This window comes from Zeus faber (genome assembly GCF_960531495.2).
Source record: "Zeus faber genome assembly, chromosome: 2".
Taxonomy (NCBI): domain Eukaryota; kingdom Metazoa; phylum Chordata; class Actinopteri; order Zeiformes; family Zeidae; genus Zeus; species Zeus faber.
Window position 1 is genome coordinate 32,195,936 of NC_137189.1, and position 11,518 is coordinate 32,207,453.

Sequence of the window (11,518 nt, forward strand, 5' to 3'; positions counted from 1 at the left end):
GCTCGGCAGTAGGTCCAACTCTCTGTATCAAACGTGGTTTAAGTCATTAAACATAATGACACAGACACTTAGCCTGTTGTGTCGCTCCTGGTGGTGGGTAATCTTAAAAGTGTGTGTCTCCATTCACCGTGTTCAATGGAGGGAGGTGATGCGACCGCCCAGACGTGAAATCCGCGAATTAGCTCCGAAATTGCTGTTATTTGTGGCTCATTGTTTATGACTCATTACACATTGTTTCTTGCATTTTTCTTTTCCATTTTTTTTCCCATGCACACTTACTCACTGACTTTTTGTCTGCCCAAGGGGTTTTCTCATTATTTTGCCATTGTTTTGTGCTTTTCCGGGTTTTTTTTCTTAGATGTATGCACCTGTAAGACTACCAGAAATCTTCTTTTTGGTGCGTTATGGTATCGAAACGGGTCGTGGAGGATGATCACACGCCGCATACGTAGTTCAGCCAAAACCTGAAAATGAAACTGAAACTGAAAAATAAAAGTGAAGACATGGGACAAAATCCTGCACGGCTTGTCTTTAAATGGAAAAAATTTATTACATCTTTGGCGTGTGCATGTGTGTGCAGATAAAACTCTCCAAGGCCCTTCCCGTTAATGAAGGAACCTCCTTCTCTAATTCTTTTTCCATCTCGTTCTCTCTCTCTCTGCCTTTTTCTATCGCTTCCCTGTGACGCGTGTCACCTTTAGCCTCGGCCTCTTGTCTAAATGAGGGAAATTGGGCAGAAATTCTATTCCATTTGTACTCTTGACTTGTCATGGACTTCTCAATGACTTGTCGTCATTGTCATGGCACGTCAATGCCACGATGAGCACAAAGCGCCGCCGCGAGTGAGGTGGAAAATGGGGCCCATGCTTTTTTTATTTTATTATTATTATTTTTTTAAGCCCGTCGTCGTCTGCGCATGAATGCCAACAGTCACACAAAGTCACACCCTCACAATGGACAGGACACAATGGGTCCAATAAGGGTGTAGGCCACACGCACACACACACACACCCACACACACACACACACACACACACACACACACACACACACACACACACACACACACACACACACACACACAGTACAAACACAGTACAAACACAATATTTCTTTCTATAGATTTGTCTATTCTTCTTTTCCGTCTTCAGATTCAAAAACAATGTTTCTCGCATCAGTGGAGATGTTGCTTTCTCTCATTGTTCTGGAACAATCTCTTGAACGTTGCACGAAGAACAGGGGCAGGGACATTGGTGGATGTTCCACCAATTCCACCAATTTCAACCAGAGCCAAGAGTCTTTCTGCCCTTTAGAAACAAGGCCACACAACAAATATTCTCCCCAGTGCAGAAAACACTTAGTCATCAACAGGTTTATTGGTTTAAACCCTAATAAAGCAGCCAACCGGGTATTATAGCACTTCCACAAATATTATCAGTTAAATCAGTCAGATTGCTCCAAGTTTTTCATAATTTTTAGTCATACTTACCGCAATTGAAATTGGCGGGTGAAGGCCGAAACCTGATGTCTGAAGACCTGCAACACCCTCATTTGAAACATTTCTATAGATCTGTGTACCAAGGTTTATGGCTCCCTTCTGGATGGATTGACAGCCCAAGAACGGAAAAACTGCATTTACGGGGTTAAACCAAGATGAAAGGAGTGTTCTACATGCATATTTCAGTTATTGGAAGGGTATATAGGGTATATAGAAGATTGCGAATGAGCCTATACAAGGGAAAGTCAACAAAAATACTATGCAGTGGCCAAGCAAGTTGTTGCTCTGAAATGTTTTTTTGCGGAACCAAATTTGGTTCCTCTATGTCAGCGGTTCCCAACCTGGGATCCGGGATCCCTTTCGGGGTACCTGGAAGATCGCAAGATTTGAGGTGGAAAATGGTCCAAAAACGGTCTTTTAACGTGTGAAAATCATAATGTACTTCGTTCCCGGATCTATTCGAAAAATAAATCTATTTCAATAAAGGTGCCTTGTAATAGCCCGGCGAGTACACCTGCAAGCACGCGCACACACACACGCACGCACGCACGCACACACACATGTACGCACGCACGCACACAAATCTATATATATATACTGCAATAATCTGCTTGTGTCTCTAATGTAACACCTCTTAAAAACCTGTTTCATAACACTATTAGAACAGTTTGTCACAGCATCAGTTATGAGTGAAACACAAACATGTCCAAGAGATGTTCAGGTGTGGACGGCACCTCAAAGCCTGTGGGCAGCAGCCACAGTTTCCCGAGCCTTGATTTGAAATAAATCACCTTTCCCCCTTTTGGTGAGGCTATGTGCATGTGGAAGATCTAAGTTTAGGAACCGCTGTCTGCTTTTCTTCTCTCTCCCACCCATCACTTCATCCTACTGCATTCACCCCCCCCCTCTCTTTTCCCTCTCATCCTTGATCCTCTACCCCCTCCTCTCCGATCACTTTGATTGATTTTATGCCTTGTCTTATCGAGGGGGGGCAGCCGTGGTCAATAAATACCGTCGCCTCCCGAGTGCACACACCCCCGTCCATCTCCAACCAGGCACACACACACGCACACACACACGCACACACACACACGCACGCACACACACACACACGCACACACACACGCGCGCACGTGCGGCAATAGCTTCAATGGCGGCAATTGTCTCCTCTGCCAAAGTGCCCTTTAGCAAGACAATGAATCCTTAATGCTATGATGGCCAAAGGCATTTTATATCTTCTTAAACACACTTTTTGGTCTAATTCGCACTTTAGATTTGGCTTTTACTGTATCTGAAATATCACGACAGAAAACTATTTATCGAAGGCCTATTCTAAGACGATAAGCACTGCCTTCTAGGGGTTAAAAAACTGCATGGAGCAGTACCTTACCGTACGCTATCACCAGAAGCGACATGCAGCGACAAAGCGGCCGGAAGACATTCATTTCCAACTTGAGGTGGCGACGAGCAGCGACAGTGAGCGACGCCATCTTGGAGACCTGGCGACGGGAGGAAGTTGAGCAGAGTTCAACTTAGCCGTGGGCAGCGATAATGCCTCTCTGCTGGTCACGTCCGCTAATAAACCCTGAACAAATCCTTGACTTTGTTTCTACAGAACTTTTGTTCCCAAAATGGAGGAAAGGCGCATTGTTAGGGGAGCCGAGTTCCCGCGATTCATGATGTAACTCTGTTCATTCACAGAGACGTAATTTAAAAAAAGAATGTAAGAAGATTTGGGAGGTAGATCCCTGGTGAGGGTTATTACATGATGAACTCAATTAAAAATGTGAAAGTCCAAGTTGGATCTCTGTTGAAGTTCTTCATCTACTTTGATCAGAAACATTTTTCATGTACATTATGATCTCATGTTGCACAAATCACATGACCATGGAACACTTGGGAAAATATTTGGACACGTTGGTCTAACAGTGTGGTGTGGGGATGGTCTGGTTTGAGCAGCCACACCTGTCCTGGGTCTAGGTCATTGGGGTCCCAGGATCAGAGTGGCTGCATACCTGTTGATCGTTGGTTGGTCTAACAAGCAACAGGTAAAACCCCCATCCCCAGACACACTCAGGAGAGGAGCCCTTGTCATGACACATGTCCATCTGCTCCTGGGTTTATCCCAACTAGACCACTCTCTACAATAAACTGGTGTCTACAACCCCATCTTCTGTGTCTCTGTGCCTCAAAACACTACTTGGGTGGTGCATCATAGGCGAAACCGCCACAGACAGGTATAAAAAAAACCCAACTATAATAAACCTATAAATAAATCTATAATTTAGACTACTGAGTGTGCATTTACACACCCACATACATCCACAAAGAGAGAGACAGAAGATTGAGTGCAAGAGAAAATGGAAGAGACAGAAGAGAGAGAGATAGAGAGAGAGAGAGAGAGAGAGAGAGAGGAGCAAGAGCAGAGCAGGGGGATCGCACATGATTAGTGGGGTAATGTTGTATATATCATATTTTAAATGTTATATTATATTTTATGAATAAATAGAAAAATAACCATGTTACTTAGAAATAAATATATTGGCAAACAACATCTAAATAAATGAATGCAACTGTGTGCACATTAATCTGTTTACACGTTGCTATGGCAACTACTCAGCGACGGGTCGAACAGGAACGGCCTCGAGCAACAGCGATCGCTTCTGGTGTGAACGTACAGCGATAGCTCTTTGGCCACTGAACGTAGGGTTACCCACAATCTATGGGACAGCAGGGGGCGGAGCATCGTTCCGGCATCGTTCCTTTTTCTGGTGTAAATATTGAAAAGTGCCCGGGAAAATCCGCACCCATGTTTTCCATCACACATACATTTTCGTGGCGAAATTTTATCCCCGTCGTTTCTTTTATCCGAGTCCCACTCCCTGAGCTAATTTCGGTAAGTTTCCGTTGCCTATGTCACATCTCCGAACGTCTCCCTTTATCGCGCTCTCTCCGTCCCTCACCCGCTGTCTGACTTCCTCTGTTTCCTTCCTCTTGTGTGTGTGCATAAAGTGTGTGTGGATCTAGCGACTATCGATCACCTGTAATTGCTCCGACCCGCCTCGCTGCTCAAAGGCCGAGGCTTTCAAAGGCACTGATGGATGTGTGTGTGTGTGTGTGTGTGTGTGTGTGTGTGTGTGTGCGCGCGCGCGTGCGTGTGTGTGTGCGTGTGTGTGTGTGTGGGGGCGGTGAGAGGACTAGGCCTTTATATATGGTCACATGAAACTCTCGAAACTTGCGATAAATAATATTATGACCACTATTGGAATTGATTGTGTGTGTCTGCTCTGCATATTGGTCATTAATAAACGCCGGCGAGGTGCAGGATAGCTACTGTAGTGTCAGTGTTACCTTGACAGTTCCAAAGTTCTGTTCTATTCTCCTCTGTTCCACACTCCCCTTTTCCGCTGCCGAGGTCGTTTCCATGCTGTGAGCAAGTGAGGTCGGGCCGTGGAAACAGGCTGTGCCTAATTAGCCGCTGAAATCCCCTCCCCACCGCGCTTTAGCTGCTCTGTTGTCACGCTGTCGCTTGTTCTCCTAGAAGCTTCTTTCAGCAGGAGGCTTGATTGGCACTGGCCTCTTGCTCTACTGTGGGAATGGGAATGGGACCAGTTTGCACTGGGTGTGTGTGTGTGCGTGAGTGAGTGTGTGTGCCTTCTATTGTTCAAGGCACCCCCAAGGGTCATATCATTACATAGATAATTAGGCCTGGTCAATGAGACTGAGGGGAGTGCACATTTTGCGTGTGTGTGTGTGTGTGTGCGTGCGTGCGTACATGTGTGCGTGCGTGCGTGCGTGTGTGTGTGCGCGTGCTTGCAGGTGTACTCGCCGGGCTATTACAAGGTTGTCAGTCTTTTCAGAGCAAATAAGAAATGTGCACAATTAAGCACAGATACACAAACCTATCTGCGTGTCACTGTGGAGCGCCGAGCTTTGTCCTCCGTCTTGGTTTTTTGTGTGAATGTGCTATTAGATTTTCTCTATCAATGATCTGCATCTTCTCTCTGGCTGATCGTCCCGCCACAATATTTGGGTTGGGGGGAAGAGCCTTCCAAATCTGCAGGTGGATTTCTTTTTTTTTTTCGGTAACCTTCCCTAAGACCTCCCAGAAGTCATGCACTCCGGTCGAATGACTTGAAGGGGTACTCCAGTTGTTTGTGCAATTGTTTTTTTTTTTTTTGTTTTTTTGCTGGAAAGGTACCGTAAAGATGTCCGAGAGAGATCATGCCAAGTCGTGACAATAAGTAATGGCCAGTGTACCAAATTTGTCTTGATATACACTGTACCATACACAGTGTATTTAGCATTCAACAGCTGGCCAGATCCACCCCATTCCATCTTTATAACTGCACCATCGAGCAAAACCCTCCACGGATCACTTTATTCAGACTTCCTGCCTCTTGTTTACAGGAAGCAACGTAAGCCAGGTAGAAGGAGAATGACATAAGGACATAAAAGATTAAGGGACAGACCAAGGACATACTGCGAGAGACTCAAGTAAACATGCAAACACACACACACACACACACACACACACACACACACACACGCACAAACACACCCAGAAAGAACAAAAGCAGTTTCCCTCATCTGGAGCCTCGGATGCCGTCGGCATGACCTTGCGGATGTTCTGACGAGAGGAGCCATCCATCCTTCCATCCATTCATCCGTCTGCCGCTCCAAGACAAAGGCTTGGAGGAAGGTGAACAGAACCTCGCACTGATACACAAATCACCGCCGCCCGTCTCTAGTGTTTATCTCAATTCAGAGGAAAGCCATCGGCGCTGGATCGATCCCATCCGCGCAGCCTTGAAGCTCTTTATTTCGCTTTTGTTGCCGCCCTCTCTCGCTCTCTCTCTCTCTCTCTCTCTCTCTCCCTCTCTTGATCTCTCTATAACGTTCATTCCCTCCGTCCCTCCGACTTTCCCGGCGGATGTATTCATTTCTTTTTCGTTTTTTTTTTTTTTTTCCATCTCCTCACTGACCCCACCGCCGACCGCTCTTGGCCACCGGGCCCTCGGCGAGGCGGTGTGTCCGGGGGATCTGCCGTCTTTGTCAAGTTTTGTTGGTCTTCGCAGGTGAACCGGAGCTTTTCAGCCGCCCTTATTCGAGGGCGGACTCCGAACGGGCGACCGCGGCCGTGGGTGGAGGCGTCGGAACAGGGCGCTGCATCTTAAACTACGGGTCCCGGCCCTATTGGGGCGGAGAGGCACTGAGAGGTCCATCGTTTGTTTACCGCTGCACTCCAAGTGTAAAACCTCTCCACCCCCTTAACAAAACCCAAAAGCAATTTTTACCTTGAGTGCGACGAGATGGCCCCCGCACAAGAGGAAGAAATGCCTTTATAGTGAGACCCCACGGCTTAGGGAGGCTAGAAACGGCCCCTGCTGGAAACGACCCCTGCTGGATTTTGGGATTTAATATTTCCTGGTGCTTCTAACGCCTCTTTCTCACATCATATCAGATCACATTCAATTTCATTAAAATTACATTCACAATACGTACATTCCTCCGAGTGGAAGTTATTCTCACTCTTTACACAATGGACATCAGGAGGATTATGGGGACGATAGATGCAAATGTCGCAGATTTAAATCCAAAGGGTATTAATAAGACATTTTATACACAAATATACTAACTATTCGGTTACAATCACACACACACACACACACACACACACACACACACACACACACGCGCGCACACAACACACACACACACACACACACACACACACTGGCAGGTGGAAAGAGGAGGTTAAGAGCTGTCCTTGACCCTGAGACACTTACGCAGGGACATTTGCATCATGCATTAACAGCATTGCAGTTACCGTGTGCTACAGATTCACACACGTTTTTGGACTGGCATCAAAGTGAGGTCCAAGTAATTACACCTGGTAAGTGAGGACCTGTGTTCCTGGTGCACTTCTAAACCCCCAAAAAAAAAAAAAAAAAAAAAAGTTAATTCGGAGACCGGTCCTCACAAGTATAGGAAAACGCACGCACGCACGCATGCACGCACGCACGCACGCACGCACGCACGCACGCACGCACGCACGCACGCACACACGCACACACTTCCACTTGCAGGTTTATCAGCCCATCAGTTTCTAGTCACCTGAGCTGCTTGAAGTCAGGGCTTAAGTAGTGTCCATGATCGGTGCCACACACACACACACACACACACACACACACACACACACACACCCACCCACCCACCCACCCACCCACCCACTCACCCACACACACACACACACACACACACACACACACACACACACACACACACACACACACACACACACACACACACACACACAGATCCCCGAGAGGCTACATATGATCCCAGGCTTGTCAGTAGTTTAAGATTGGTTTACAAATGATTGACAGTGCTTGGAGCCTGTCCAACTGCGCGGAAAGGAGCACTGTATCACGTGGACAGGTGTTTTTGTGTGTGTGTGTGAGTGCGTGTCTTGGTCCGTATAAAGCTCAAAGAAATATAATCAATAGTGTTTCATTACTTGTTGGTAAATGCATCTTCTGCCAACTGCCAATCAGCTCCAAAATGAGTCGTCCGGGCAGGAAAGAGTCATTCAATTCCAACAATTTGTGCAAAACTCTATTTACACGTTGGCCTTGTTCATACTCCAAAGGGGACATGGACACAGACAGCGGACGCGTGGTTCTGCACATATAACATTGGGTGCATACGCAGACGCGTTCCGCACACACACAGAATGAGCGCAGCTATGTATAATTTGGTCTTTAGGGTGTTAAGACACAGAAAAAAACAACTGAGAATTTGCATGTGAGAGATTAATATTAATATAATAAACACCCATCTTAGATTTAAAAGTCATTTCTAGGAATTTCTCTGGAAATAAGCAGACCTTTTGAGGCTCTCCGCTCTGGGAGAAGATTTCAAGACATCTTTACATATTCGATTTTATTTATTTATTTGTTTATTTGTTTCTTTATAAATTTATTCCGTAATCATTTCTTGAGAATTCTCACCAAGTAAAAGTGTCTGGACAACTTTGTCATTTCTTATTTGTAGGCTGCCTGTAGGATTTCCAAACACAGAGGTCTTACCACAGACCAGCTCTGTACCTCTGACTCTTTCGTTCGTCTATATAAACGTGCACAACATCTCATGCAAGCTGCTAAAGGAGAAACAACTGCCTCGTAATGAATCAGCGCCAACGCTCTCTTACCTCCTCTCTCTCTCTCTCTCTCTCTCTCTCTCCCTCTCAGCTGTCCTCCAAGCAGTAGCATACATTACTGTCACTTTATGAATTTTATCATCAGTGTTTTCGGTGGAAATAAAAACTGTATGTGTGTGTGTGTGCGTGTGTCTGCATGTGTGTATGTGTGTGTGTGTGTGTGTGTGTGTGTGTGTGTGTATGTGTGTGTCTGCATGTGTGTGTGTATGTGTGTGTGTCTGCATGTGTGTGTGTGTGTGAGTGTGTGTGTGTGTGTGTGTGTGTGTGTGTGTGTGTGTGTGTGTGCGTGTCTGCATATGGGTGTGTGTGTGTGTGTCTGCATATGGGTGTGTGTGTGTGTGTGTGTTTCTGCATGTGTGTGTGTGTGTGAGTGTGTGTGTGTATGTGAGAGAGAGAGAGAATGTGTGTGAGAGAATGGTTGGGGAGGGGGACACTTACCAGAGGCATTTTCTTGAAGACTCACAAATCTGATTCAAAAATGATCTCATCACAGACTAATAGCAACTATGATATTTTTGTTTTTGTGTAAACAAATCGAAAGTGAAGTTGAATGTCACAGAATGGACTATCACACATTAAACAAACTACTCGTCACTTGGTAGAACAGGGAAAACAGGAGGAGGCTGAGTTGGACATAAGGAGGGAAGCAGGTCTTTGCGAAGTTCCAAGTCCAAAGTTCACACTCAAGGGGAAAACAGGTAGAACCCATGAAGACCAGGGCATGGCAGACTACTACACTATTTAATATGCCAAATTATACCCCTTTCCCACTGAACCAAAAACCCGGGAACACCCGCTAACATCTGGCATTTGTCACCAGTGGGAAAGGAAAAACCCGGTTCTCAGTCTCCGGTCAAATGACCCGGCGATAGACCCAGGTTTTAATCGGCTCCTCCTCCGAGGAAATCAGAAGTGGACTTTTTTCCACATGGGGGACCGCACCGTGGGGAGCACAGCGTGTGTGTGTGTGAGCCCCCACCCTCACCGCCGGTCCCCGCCGCCGAATGCATGGAGTATCAGCATGAAGTATCCGAGTGCCGGTGCACACCGGCAGCATGGAGTACGCTGCCTCCGCTGTAGTGTTGGGTTGTTCACGAACGATCCGATCCTTTTCAACTGTTCAAAATACTTTTGAACCAGTTTAACAGTTTTATGTCGTTGTTTGTTGAAGTTGCTTCTGTTTTGTTCCCATTCACACTGGATCCATGACCTGGCCCCTTTTCCCACATGTTCATGACATCGAACATGACGCACCAGAAAAAACTGCATTTCTCCTGGCAATGGGAAAGGTGTCAATCGCCTATTTTTAGTGGGTTGACCTGGGTTTCAAAAACCAAATTTTGGTGTGAAAACGAACTTAGGGGTTTGTATGTTGAGGACAATATTAAGTTCAATAGAATGCTAAAAGTACCGGGATGACATCCTTTGCCTCGTGAAATATCCTATTATGAAAAACTGCACACTAGCGAGGGCAAGACGCCATTTTTACTCACGTAGTAAAGCATGCTGGAGGGTAATACCAACATCTAGTATGTAGGACGTCATTTGGGACACAGGGTAGGGCTCGAGTCAACATGATGGAGAGAAGCAAGGTAGATGTGCTATGTGTACAAGAGACCAGGTGGAAGGGGTTCTACCATGGAGTGGATGGCAGGAGAAATGGGGTAGGGATAGTCTTGAAGGAGGAATATGTCAAGACTGTTTTGGAGGTGACGAGAGTGTTGAAAAAGGAGGAGTGTTGCATGCAATTTAGGGAAGAGGTAAGGCAGGCAATAGGTGGGAATGAGCAGTTACCAGATGACTGGGAAACAACTGCAGAAGTGGTGAGGGAGACGGCCAAGAAGGTACTCGGTGTATCATGCGGGAAGAGGAAGGAAGACAAGGACTCTTGGTGGTGGAATGAGGAAGGACAGGAGAGCATAGAGCAGAAGAGGTTGGTGAAGAATAAATGGGATAGTCAGAGAGATGAAGAAAGTCGACAGGAGTACAAGCTGATGTGGAGCAAGGTGAAGAGAGAAGTGGCAAAGGAAAAGGAAAAAGCATATGACGAGTTGTATGAGAGATTGGACAGTAAGGAAGGAGAAAAGTACTTGTACCGATTGGCAAGACAAAAGGACCAAGCTGGGAAGGATGTACAGCAGGTTAGGGTGATGAAGGATAATGATGGGAATGTGCTGACTAGTGAGGAGATTTTGTTGAGAAGGTGGAAGGAGGACTTTGAGGGGTTGATGAATGAAGAAAATGAGAGGGAGAGAAGAGTAGATGATGTGGGGATAGTGGATCAAGAAGTGCAGCAAATTAGCAAGGATGAGGTGAGAACAGCATTAAAGAAGATGAAGAGTGGAAAGGCAGTTGGCCCAGATGACATACGTGGGGGAGCATGGAAATGTTTAGGTGAGATGGCAGTGGCGTTCCTAACGAGACTAACACCATCCTGGAAAGGGAGAGGATGCCGAAAGAGTGGAGAAGAAGTGTACAGGTACCCATCTTCAAGAATAAGGGAGACGTACAGAGCTGTAGTAACTACAGGGGAATAAAGTTGATCAGCCACAGCATGAAGCTATGGGAAAGGGTAGTGTAGGCAAGGTTAAGAGGAGAGGTGGGGATCAGCAAGCAGCACTATGGTTTCATGCCAGGAAAGAGTGCTACAGATGCAATGTTTGCTTAAAGAATGCTGATGGAAAAGTACAAGGAAGGCCGGAGGGAGTGGCACTGTGTCTTTGTGGATTTAGAGAAAGCATATGATAGGGTGCCGAGAGAGGAAGTGTGGTATTGAATGAGGAAGTCGGGGGTGATAG